Here is a 12,653-nt window from a genome sequence, read left to right as displayed (position 1 = left end):
AAATTTGATGATGTTCTACTTAATAATGATTTTTTCTCTATTGGAGTAAATAAATGTGTATACACAAAAACCGTTGAACAAAATGTATTTTGACTTCTAAATTCGATGAAGGACATGGGGGAAGCTAATATTATTTTGGGTGTTAGAATCATAAAGAGTGATAGTGGCCTAATGCTTACTCAAATGCATTATGTGGAGAGGCTACTTAAAAAATATGATCACTTTGATGTCAAACATGTGAATACTCCTTATGATTCTAATATCCAATTAGTAAAAAATAAAAGAAATGGTGTGGCTCAGTCTAAGTATGCTCAAATTATTGAGAGTTTGATGCATTTGATGAATTATACTCGACCTAATATAGCTTATGATATATGTAGATTGAGCAGATATACACAAAATCACAATGATGATGGACTGCTTTGAGCAGATTAATGAAATATTTGAGAGAGACCATGAATTATAGTATTTTATATAGTGGATTTCCCGCTATATTAGAAGGATACAGTGATGCTAATTGGATTTCGGATTCAAATGAGACAAACCACTAGTGGATATGTGTTCATCCTTGGTGGAGGTGCTGTAACTTGGAAGTTAGCCAAAAAAAACAATAATTGCTAAATCTACCATGGAGTCAGAGTTTATGTCTCTAGAATTGGCTGACAATGAGGCTGAGTGGTTAAGGAACCTCTTAGCAAATATTCCTTTGGGAATGACACCAACACCTTCTGTGTCTATGCATTATGATTGCCAAGCAGCAATAGCCATTGCAAAGAATAGAACTTTCAATGGTAAAAATAAACACATCCGATTGAGACATGATGTAGTAAAGTGGTTGCTTAAATATGGAATTATATTCATCGATTTTGTAAAGTTAGAAGTGAATCTGGCTGATCCTTTGACTAAACCTGTGGGAAGAAAATTAATTTATGACACATCAAGGGGAATGGGACTTAAGCCAATTGAGGAAAAGCAACAGTGGTGATAACCCAACCTACGTGATTGGCGATCCCATGAATTAGGTTCATATGGGTAATAACAAGTCACTTGTTGTTCTAGTGATGCACTATTAAAAATTATTGTCCATCCTAATATGAAAATTGTGCAAAACTGCAAAGAAAAAAGAGGTTGAGCTAAGCTCTTAATGAAATTCTATAACCATTATTGGTAATGTATTAAGCTACAGAATACATTTGATGGAATCACTTATATAAGTGTGGAGTGGAGCTGCTTCTATGAGAATTTTTAACAAAAATCTCTAAAGCACTTATGAATAAACCAAGCACATGCATGGCCTATTAGCGCAAAACCGCATTGAACAACAAAGTTTGTGGGAGTACAATGTAATTAATAAAAATTATAATTTACAAAAGAAATTTTTGGTTCATAAAAGTTTCAAACTTCACCAATAATTTCATGAATTATATTTCATTTTTTCTAGGGCTGGTTCATAGCCTAACAAGCACCAGTTTTGATGCATTACACTCCAATAACCCAGCATCATATTGACTTTTTATTTTCAAAATCTTTTGAAATATGTGGGGGATTATTCGATATTTCAATAATATTTTGAAATATTTACAATAATAGCTTCGATAAAAGTTATAACCGCATTAAAGACCATCATTATTTTTAACGGTCATATAACGGCTTTTTAATCGTTTTGTAACGTTTAATTTATTTCTCAAATAAATCCTTCATTATTTTAGAATAGCTCTTTTAATAGCTCTATTTTGTCTTAATATAAAATTTCATAAGACAATCTTAAAAAATGTATACGCTAAATGAAAGAGAGAATATCATTCCTTTAAGAAAATCTTTCATTTCCTTTTCCTTGTTGGGTTATATACAACGTGGTTTCTATTCTTTTTAATATTCAGTGCGGAATATAGAAGAATGTCTATTGTATTTTGGGAGGATAGCCGTTAGAAGCCTATCGCACCGAGTTTCGCACTCCAAGGGGCGGAATTATCCTTGAGGACAGTACTTATACGCTTGCACGCCTCAGACAAATTTATTTATTCTCATCAGCTTTTTTCCTACATACCCAACCTTTTCTGATTCACCTCAACATTCCCCACTTGTCCAACTGTTGTTGCTAAGCAATTTTTAGATATCAAATGGACTTCCCCAAAAGATAATTTTAGGGTGGCCGATTTCCCATCTTTTGCGATCAATTTCGCTAGAGTGCCCGCTACTCTAGGTAATTGTGCACCCTTTCCATGGTAGAGAGCACCAGAAATACTCCTAGGTTCTTGTCACTATTCTACCCCGATTGATGTCCGTTCAGTTGGTTGTATGTTTGCTGAGATGATCAACCAACGTCCTTTATTTCCTGGAGATTATGAAATCGTTGAGCCGTTCAAATATTCAGGTGCTGCAGCTCTTTCATCATGATTTGCTATTCCCCTTTGCATGTTGTTGACCTTATTGTCTGTTGGTATTCATCAGTCCCACGATTCTGTTATGTGTTCGGGCTTCTGCTGAATGCCCACTCCGACAAAAGACAGATTATGGTTGAATTTCAGGAATTTATGACTCTGCAGTCCATCTCTAGTATCTATTTGCATGCCTATCCACACGAAATTAAGTGGCAAAAATGGTTCTAGTTCAGCAACGTTACATTTGTTAGTGTCTTGAACTATTGATGCCGTGCTCCTATGATGGTTTTATTTTCTAAACTTCTTATAGGTCTTATATACAAACCTAGTGAGGATATCTTTTAACTCTTCTGGCCTGATATACCACTTTCAGAACCACACGTTTCAAATGGCAGCAAAACAATTGCAAAACATTTGAGCTGCCACAATATTTTTCCTTTACTAACACCACCGTAGACAATGTTCAGCAATGAAGCACGCTCTGACTTCTGAAGATAGTATTTCATTTTCTCCTGACTGCGTATCAAAATTTAGATTGAGCTTTAGAAGTTGGAATTATTATCCAAGATTAATAACTGAGCCTGGTCATCCACATGTGCTTATATAAAATCTTGCTGGTCAGAATTTAAACAGACAAAACGGCAATAATCTAATTACTTCTCTTCCTGCTATGAAGGATCCTGGGCACCCCAAATGAGGACACATGGCCGGGAGTAACTGCCTTGCCAAATTTCAAGTCTGCCATTCCTAGGTGGCCACTGAAGGGCACGTTTTATGCTGAACTTTTGGTGACCTTGTTATCCAATCATGATAATGTCTTCTCATAAAATAATATTGAAACGGTGGATCCATGCGTTCAGAATATACAAGATGTGGTTCCAGGTCTCGATTCAGCTGAAATTGATATTCTATCTGTAAGCTGCAATTCTAAATACTTGCCCTTTATGTACCTCATTTTGAACTGTGCAATGTGATAACGGTGAAGTAATGTTGGGAAACTGTAGAGCTAGTGCTTTTGCTAGAAGGTTTTTTTGATGTGCTTTTAGGTCTAATCTCTAGTCGTAAACAAAGTTAAGCTCTGCATCAACATCTAACAAACATCTCCAGAAATTATCTTGGAGGTTGGCTTCTCTCTGACAGGAGTAACGAAGAGTATAATTGGAATCACAACCACCAAGTCATGGCCAACGAAAGAAAAAGGAAAAAGAATAGAAAAGTGAGGCCTCCAGGCACACAACGTTATAGGATGCTTGCTCTTCGAGCTAAGCTGGGGTTTAGGGATAGGATCAAGCATACAATTCCAGTACAGCACTTTGAACATGCAGCACGGCCATCCCTCTATCTCGATGATTTATTTGTTGGACGCAAATTGCGCAATCTCAAGATCTCCATAACCAGAACAAAAACATAATTGAGTAGAAAGATTAACGCACCTGTTTTGGGATCCATCGAACATAAAGCGGAAGCAGGAAAAAGGATTACCCACATATATCAAGGGGATCCACGCATCAAGTCCTTCTCCTCTATTGCCCTCCGTATCACTGGCTCAATGAGGCGGCCCCCCTCACGTGCAGCGTTAGGTAAACGCCCCTTAGGTGATGATACATGTGAGAATTAGGGTTAGAGGAGAGACTTGAGCACTATTTATAGAGTTTCCAGCCAATCCCTCTCATTATGGGTCAGGCTCAACTCGGCCCATATTAGCCAGCCCATATTAGACTAATTAAGAAACCTTCTATCTCACCTTAGACCAACCCTATTTTACGGTAGCCGTAAAAATAGTAAATTACAATATCAATTAATTTAGTCCACATTAGGAAAAACTCTTACATTCTCCCACTTAGACTATATTAATTGAAATCGTACTGTATGTGCGCACATTTGGTCCAGAGATAATTCTTAATAGTCAATCCTATCCCATAAAGTCTTAAACATCGAATCATGGTGGTAACTGCATTTATACACACAGATCCTTCCATAGTCACGAATGTTCTCAACTTTATTGATATGGATTCAATATGGTAATGTGGCAAATAGATAATATCTCTCATAGAAAAATCCCATTTGTCAGTCACCATTCTCTTAACTTTAGGCGTCACAAAAACTTGTGCCACTAGAAAATGCTTTATGATTCCAATGAACCCACATATGTCTTGTCCTTATGGTTAACCTTTATTTATGTATCACAAGACATATGCACAAGGCTAATAACTAGATGCCCGGATGCCCCTAGCCTTCACTCAAGGTTTATACAATTCCTTGAGACTTTATCAATATGTATTCAACATAATAATAACACATTCAAAAATATTTTATTGAATACAAAAGTTGATACATATCAAACAGTTACAAAATGAAACAAATACAGATGAAACCCTTATCAAAGTAAAGCCAAAATAGCTCCCACTAAACAACAGCATCTCATGATGCTCCTAGGCCCATACTAACAATATGTCACTCAAATACACACGAGCGTAGGCTTTTAGTTAGTGGATCTGCAATCACATCATCTGTGAAATATATACTATATTAAAACGTCACATTTCTGTATTGTTTGCTTTTGGTCAAAAATTTTGACCACCATATATTTAGATCCCTTGAGACCTCTATAGTAAATAAATAATACTACAAATTTGTTATCTCAATACAATCGTATGGATCTATCCATAAAGTTAAAACGATCAACTCCTTTAATGAGGTTCTGGAGCTTAAAAGCCCAAGTAACAGCCTAAAAGAATATTACTAACATTGCTTACATAGTTTAAGATGACATAGAATTTTATTTATTGCACTTACTGCTAACATTAATATGTATTCTGTTATTGATTGCATGTCATCAGAACAGCCAGCAAAGTTTACATATAAATACCCTACTAACTGCAAGAATTGAACATGTCTATAAATTAGCATATAATCTCTTGTTTTCTTTAAGTACCTTTAAAATCTTCTTGGCAACAACCCAGTGATCACGCCATGGATTTGACTGATATCTTCCTAGAAGTCCCGTCACAAAGACGATATTTAGTCTAGTGCAAATTTGAGTATACATTATACTTTTAAGTACACTGACACAAGGTACACAATTTAATTAGATTTTCTCAATATCTAAATAAGGACAATGTGATAGATTTAGTCCATCACCCTTAACAACAGGAGCAATTCCTGGCTTGCAATGATGTATATTGAATATTTCCAATATACAATCAGCAAATGTTCTCCGAGAAAATCTAATATAATATGGCAAAAACAATCCTTACAGACCTCTGTACAAAGGATATAAGATGTTTCAAGGTCACAACTTGTAAGCAAAACATCATGTACATAAAGTATGAGAAAAATAAATTTCCTCCTACCGACCTTGCAGTATATTGAATTACTTTGTTCCCAATTGAACAAAATAACGACACTATGAAACTTTAAGAATATTGTTTGAAAACTTGCTTAAGACCATGAATTAGAACTTTTCAGTCTACATACATTACTTGAATCTACTGCAAAATCATCCAGTTGTACTATATAGTTTACTTGAATCTGCTGCAAAATCATCCAGTTGCACTATATAGATTTTGAATCTGTTTAACGTAACTCCAAATAAAAAAGAGTTATTAATGCCTTGTTCACTCTGAAAGAGTATTTAAATAAATAATTATTTCTTCACTATAAACTACCACCCCTCTTTCAGAGTGAAAACTTTAGTTACCAATTTGGCTTTAAATTCCACAATCTTTCTTTGAAATTCTTTTAATTTTGAATGCCAATTTGCAATTAATGAACTTGTAATCTTTAGGCAAGTAAGTTTCCAAATACTATGATGTTTCATAGATTGTATATCGTCTTTTATGGCATCTAATCACATACTTGATTGAGAATAAGAAACGACATTTATAAATATGTCATTACATCAACCATATAGTGGATATTGTAATCATGCTCTCACAAATAGACTATATAGTTTGATGGTATAACTAATCATCTTTCCTTAACAAATCTCCTTAATAAAGCGGCAACCACTTCATTCTACACTTGAGAGGTTTAAGAAATTTCATTATAAACTATATCAAGAATAGTACCTTAAACCTCAACAAGTTTAGTCTATGGTACAGGAGGATTCACAATTATCTGTACCACAATTGTTTATATAGGCAAAGACAAAAACACGGTGATTTGCCATCGTACTTTTATCCTTAATAGTCTGAGAGCAGCTATTCTCATCAAACTGTAGAAACTTTACAGTATGTGATACCATAATTCTTGTATCTTCTTTAGAGTCTTAAAATTAATATCCTTTTGAACAATCTAGGTAAGATACAAAATAATTCCGAGTGAATCTAAATTCCAACGCCTCTAATATTAGATTAGATAATCTCACTTCTGCATAACACCTCTAAATTTAATATGATTCAAATAATCTATGTCCAGTGTATAAATCAAAAGAAGTTTATGAAACAACTTTGATAAGAGACACATTTTGTATGTGAAAAAGTTGCTTTCATAATATCAACCCACAGAAAACCGGATAAATTGGTCTTACTAATCATACTCATCACCATGTTCATTATGGTGTATTTATGCCTTTTGGCCAAATCTTTTTATCAGAATTTTCAGGTATAGTAATTAAATTACCACCCCAAGTTCTACCAAGTATTTGACAAATGACCTTTAAGTTATTTCGCATTGTTATACTTGTCAAAATACTCACGGCCATTGTTAAGCCTGACATCCTTCAAAACTAATTTTTAACTAGTTTATTCTTTATCATGGCCATTTTCCTTAAATAGAAAACTTTTGGAAATAACATTTTAATCATATACGAGATGTATATGTCATTAGGACTTAAACACAATCTTTGCAGATATGTCCTAATTTCAATATCAGACAAGACATAATTTCAAGCAACTAAAGCTTCCATCATCTTATAACAGTGCAGTCCGCAGGCAAACCTCTTTTCAAGTGTTCTAGAATGGAACGCTTCATGGACAGTAAGCAAATTCAATTGCTTATTTCTCAAGCAACAAATCATATGTCCATAACTTAAAATTTGAAGCAATAAAAACCTCAATAATAGTGGAGTTATTAATCATAGAAAATGTGACTGAAAACCAAGCAATATATATAATTAGCATCATGTGAGTACTGTGTAATTTGACATACAAGTACACATCCAGAGAGTTACATGCATAATCATATAATCACCTTTAGACAGAATACATAACATGCAGTTGTATACTCCCCACATGATAAGGGTTATGAGAATATATTCCAATCTTCGTGAATTCATCACCTTTGGGCATATGAACCATTAGGATCGGTCACTCCTCCACCACACTATCATGTATCCCTCCATGAACCAATACACAATCACCTCCTTTGGGAGTATGACCACGCATTAGATCAGAGACATCCCAATCATCATACGAGACTGAAATTTCTCAAACCCAATCAAGCGTGCCACTTTGGCGGTCACTACTCAATTGAATCATTGAAATTCTTTCATACCAGGGATATAAACTTTACTCCTCACATACACCATATACATGTGATTTTAACTTTAGTGATAGGGGCAGCATATCACCAAAATCACATATCATGCTAATTACATTGCTTTATTCATTAATAAAAATTAATCATATATATATATATATATATATATATATATATATAGCGAACCTGCTTTGACGGATTCTAATGAGATCATTGATTACAGTAACATAAGAAACTTCTCATAACAGAGAATAAAACATCTCTTATGCACCCTGATTACATATTACCATAACGACATAAAAAGAATGCTGATCTAAAATATCTCTCACAAATTAACATCAATAGTAATATAGGGTACACCAAATCAACAAGCACTATTGCTCATGAGTTTCATACCGCAAAACATGACTCCAAGGCCAACATCTGATTTATTAGCCAATTTTAAGCAACAAATTATCATTGTAATCAACCAGTGACCTATTAATTGAGTCAAACCAGAGAACCAAATATCTAAAATTTAACAGTAGATACTATTGCTCTGCGTAAATATTGCCATACTCCTTTACCATAAAAATATTCAACTTGATAGATATTAACAAATGACAAGATGAGTCCATGTACAATATACAGTAATTTAATTGACATGCATTACCCACATACAGCAGATATGTTAATTAGTACAATCAATTTGGTCACGAGTTCTTAAAACGTCTATCATTCAAAGATTACCAGCGTGTAAAATAGTATGCATGAGCAATAAAAACTTCATGACTTTTACTGTTTCTCATTATCTCAAGATATATTCAATTATTATCTCATAATGATTGAATCTCATTAAGCCAACTTCAGTTCACAATAAAGTTTGATTTTTATTGATTAATCACACATTTATAATGATTATGTGATAATATACATATAACCCAATACTTATATTTCCAAAATCACAGAAAATATAAGAAAAATACGCAAAAATACACGTATTTAGGATTTCGTATATATTTTCACATCCATAAAATCATAAACATATAAAATAAATATACCACGAGATAGGAAATCACCGTACGAGTCCAACGCCGCCAGCCATGCACCGAATGAAGCTCCACGCGCCTGCACACGCCGCCTGAGTGCGCGGCGCGTGTTCGACGCGCAAGAGGCGCGTGGCCACGCGTGGGGGCGCATGCGACCTCCTACAGCGATGCGCCGCCCATGGTTTTCTTCGTCTCGTCAAGCCCAATCCGAATATATAATTTAATTTAATTTTTATTGAACGAAAAGTCTCGAAAATCGCAAATTAGGGCAAGATCCACACTAATTAGGGCTAATTCGTACAAATTAGGGCAAAATAAATTGCGTTCAAATTATAAGGTTATGGAGGCTCTGATACCACATGTTGGACACAAATTGCGCAATCCCAAGATCTCCATAACCAGAACAAGAACATAATTGAGTAGAAAGATTAACGCACCTGTTTTGGGATCCATCGAACATAAAGCGGAAGCAGGAAAAAGGATTACCCACATATATCAAGGGGATCCACGCATCAAGTCCTTCTCCTCTATTGTCCTCCGTATCACTGGCTCAATAAGACGGCCCCCTCACGTGCAGCGTTAGGTAAACGCCCCTTAGGTGAGGATACATGTGAGAATTAGGGTTAGAGGAGAGACTTGAGCACTATTTATAGAGTTTCCAACCAATCCCTCTCATTACGGGTCAGACTCAACTCGGCCCATACTAGCCAGCCCATATTAGACTAATTAAGGAAACCTTCTATCTCACCTTAGACCAACCCTATTTTACGATAGCCGTAAAAATAGTAAATTACAATATCAATTAATTTAGTCCACATTAGGAAAAACTCTTACATTATTTGCTATCCTATTTCTGCCTTGTTCCAACTTAGTCCACTTTATACCCATATCTATGTATTAAGTTTGGCTTAGAAAAAGAGAATGGTGTACAACACATTTGAATCTTGTCCTTATGCACGATTACCATCAATTACCTGGCTACTTCACAAGGCGAATGGGAAAGCTTAAGGTCTAATTAATGCAACTTTGGCCAATATATATCCTTGCGGATAGGAGAATTTGAAATGGTGAGATAGCCCTGAACAAATTGATGATGCAAATGTAGTTTCAATAATCTTGACAGTTCCCACATATCCCCTACCCAAATAATGACCTGTGCTCCAAGCTCTTATTGTCACTATGTTTCACATATATTTGATCAAGAGTGTTACATATTGGCGTGTGTAGGTGATTCTGCTCTTCTTTAAAGGTGTACGTTGTGCACGATCCCTTATATTCACATGTTGCAGTTTCTCTGAAGCCTTGGCCAAATCAAGTAGAACTTATCTCGGCAGCATCAGATTTTTTTATCCATACCTTGTTGCTTGCTGATCCCATTTGTTTGAAGTCTACGTTAGTGGTTTTCCTTTTATTTACCAATTTGGATCTTCCATTTTTGCTCTTCTTTAAAGGTGTGAGTTGTGCGTGATCCCTTATATTCACATGTTGCGGTTTCTCTGAAGCCTTGGACAAATCAAGTAGAACTTATCTCGGCAGCATCAGATTTTCTTATCCATACCTCGTTGCTTACTGATCCCATTTGTTTGAAGTGTACAATAGTGGTTTTCCTTTTATTTACTAATTTGGATCTTCCATATTTTCCCCACGCCTTTCGTGATTTTGACTTCATGGAAAGCATATCGCTTCGAATGTCTTCGTCCTCTGACATGAAAACTGTAGTTCTCTAGAAATAGCTATCCGGAATTACTGCAATCAAAGCATTTTTTTGGTGGATAAATTTGTGAGTATAATCCCGTAAACTGATTAGGTGCTAGCCTTTTGTCTTTGCAGGTAGTTCTGGCCAAGAGATAGGAGCAATTTACGCGTATTTGGGAAGATGAACAGATGGCCTTATATTCCTTTGCTCGAAATTTTCACGTCTTGTATTTTAGTTTGTCCTAGTCACAGGAAGATGGTATTTCACAAATAAGTCAATTACCTTCCTGCTAGATATTTCATTGTCAAAGCTAAAAAATTTATGATTTTGTTAAAAGAACTTTCATATTTGTTGTTAGATTGAACATTTTGATACTTTCCTTTAATAAAAAACATATCAAGAGATATATCTATCTCCTGTTTCATATAGTCATACATTCCATTTCTAATTATATGTTCATCTATTGTGTCATACAAACAATGTTAAAATAGCATTATATCTAGGATCTTTGCAGACTTAAGAGTATGACAAGATGTGCAACGGCACGGTTCCACAACCAGGGGAACTGTGTTAGCCGGTTGGTTGTGGAACCATGCCGTTAGGCATGCTAACATAGTTGTGGGTATCACACCCACCCTCACTCACCCCAGGCCCGAGAAACTACTATACCTGCCTACCTAGTGGTAGTCAGGACTAAAGTCCTGACGTGGTGTCTACCTTTACCACTGTGAGTCCCCCTAATTCTCTGTCTATATTTGTCTTCCCGATAGAGAGGGAATATGGAGGACAGCGTAGGGTCTCTCCCACCTGTTTCCTCCTTAAGTCTTTTAAGGACATGCCCAGGTCCAACTAAATTACCTACTATGAAAATGTATATTTGTCTTGTTCACAACCCGTACGTAGAAAGAAAAATTTCTACCAATGGTGCATGCTATAAAAGTTCAATATATTAATTTCATTTGTGTATTAATAGATGAAAATTCTATTTCAATGACTTCTTACGTAAAAATCCACAAAAGTACACCATAAGTACCAAAACTTAGCATAGAGAAACACTTAAGGGCCAAAAGTTTGGAAATTGATACTTAAGTGCCAAAATCGGAGCAAAATGGATTACTTAAATACCGACCAAAATCCGGTTAATTTGTTAATGTGGTAATTTTCCAGCAATGTGAGTGTAAAACGTCATTTTACATACTAATGTGGCTAAAAAATGCAAAAACGACGTTATTTTGTCTATACGCGGTAAATAATTAATATAAAATTAATTAAATTAAATTTATTTAATATATATATATGGGGGCCGAAGGGAGGCGGCCGAGGGCCGAGCCTCGCCACCGCCGCCTCCCGCCGCCACCAGAAGGGCCGGCGACGAGAGGAAGGAGGGTCCGCCGAGGTCGCCATCCGGCCGACCCGTGGCGAGGGCTCGCGGGCCCAGTGACCCCGGCCGATGCTCCCCCACTTTGCTGCCAGCCCTTCCCGGTGACGATGGGGAGGCGGCAAGTGGCCCGTGAGCCTCGCCACCGCCGCCAAGGGCCGGCCGACCCCAACCGACCCTCTCCCCTCCGTCGTTGGCCCTTCTCGACGACGATGGGGAGACAAGTGGCAGCAAGGGCTCAACCTCAACCACCTTCCTTCAGCCCCCCCCTTTTTTAATTTTGTTTTTTATTTTTAAAAATATTTTAAATAAATTTAGTTTTAAATTTAATTTAATTAATTTTTATATTAATAATTTACCACGTCAAAAACAAAATAACATCGTTTTGCATTTTCTAGCCACGTCGGCGTACAAAACGACGCAATTTTACACTCACCTCGCCAGAAAATTGCCACGTCAGCTATTTGACTGGAGTGGCACTTAAGTGATCCATTTTGCTCCGATTTTGGCACTTAAATGTCCATTTTTAAATTTTGGCACTTAAGTATTCCTCCGTGTTAAGTTTTGGCACTCCAAGTGTCCATACCTCCGTAAAAATCAGTGTACCCGAACTGTATTTTTCAAAAAAATCAAATTCCTTTCTCCCCTTCTCCAAGAAAGTGTCCTATCCAACCATAAGCTACCCATCA

At 36.1% G+C, this 12,653-nt stretch overlaps 1 pseudogene; it reads left to right on the top strand.

Moving 5' to 3' along the window:
• Positions 1–3,355, top strand: part of LOC120286948 — a 28,737-nt pseudogene extending 25,382 nt beyond the window's left edge.
• The last annotated feature ends 9,298 nt before the right edge of the window (positions 3,356–12,653 follow it).

This window comes from Eucalyptus grandis, chromosome 8, assembly GCF_016545825.1.
Source record: "Eucalyptus grandis isolate ANBG69807.140 chromosome 8, ASM1654582v1, whole genome shotgun sequence".
Taxonomy (NCBI): Eukaryota; Viridiplantae; Streptophyta; class Magnoliopsida; order Myrtales; family Myrtaceae; genus Eucalyptus; species Eucalyptus grandis.
The sequence above is the reverse complement of the archived record's forward strand: the minus strand, read 5'-3'. Positions and strand labels throughout refer to the sequence as shown.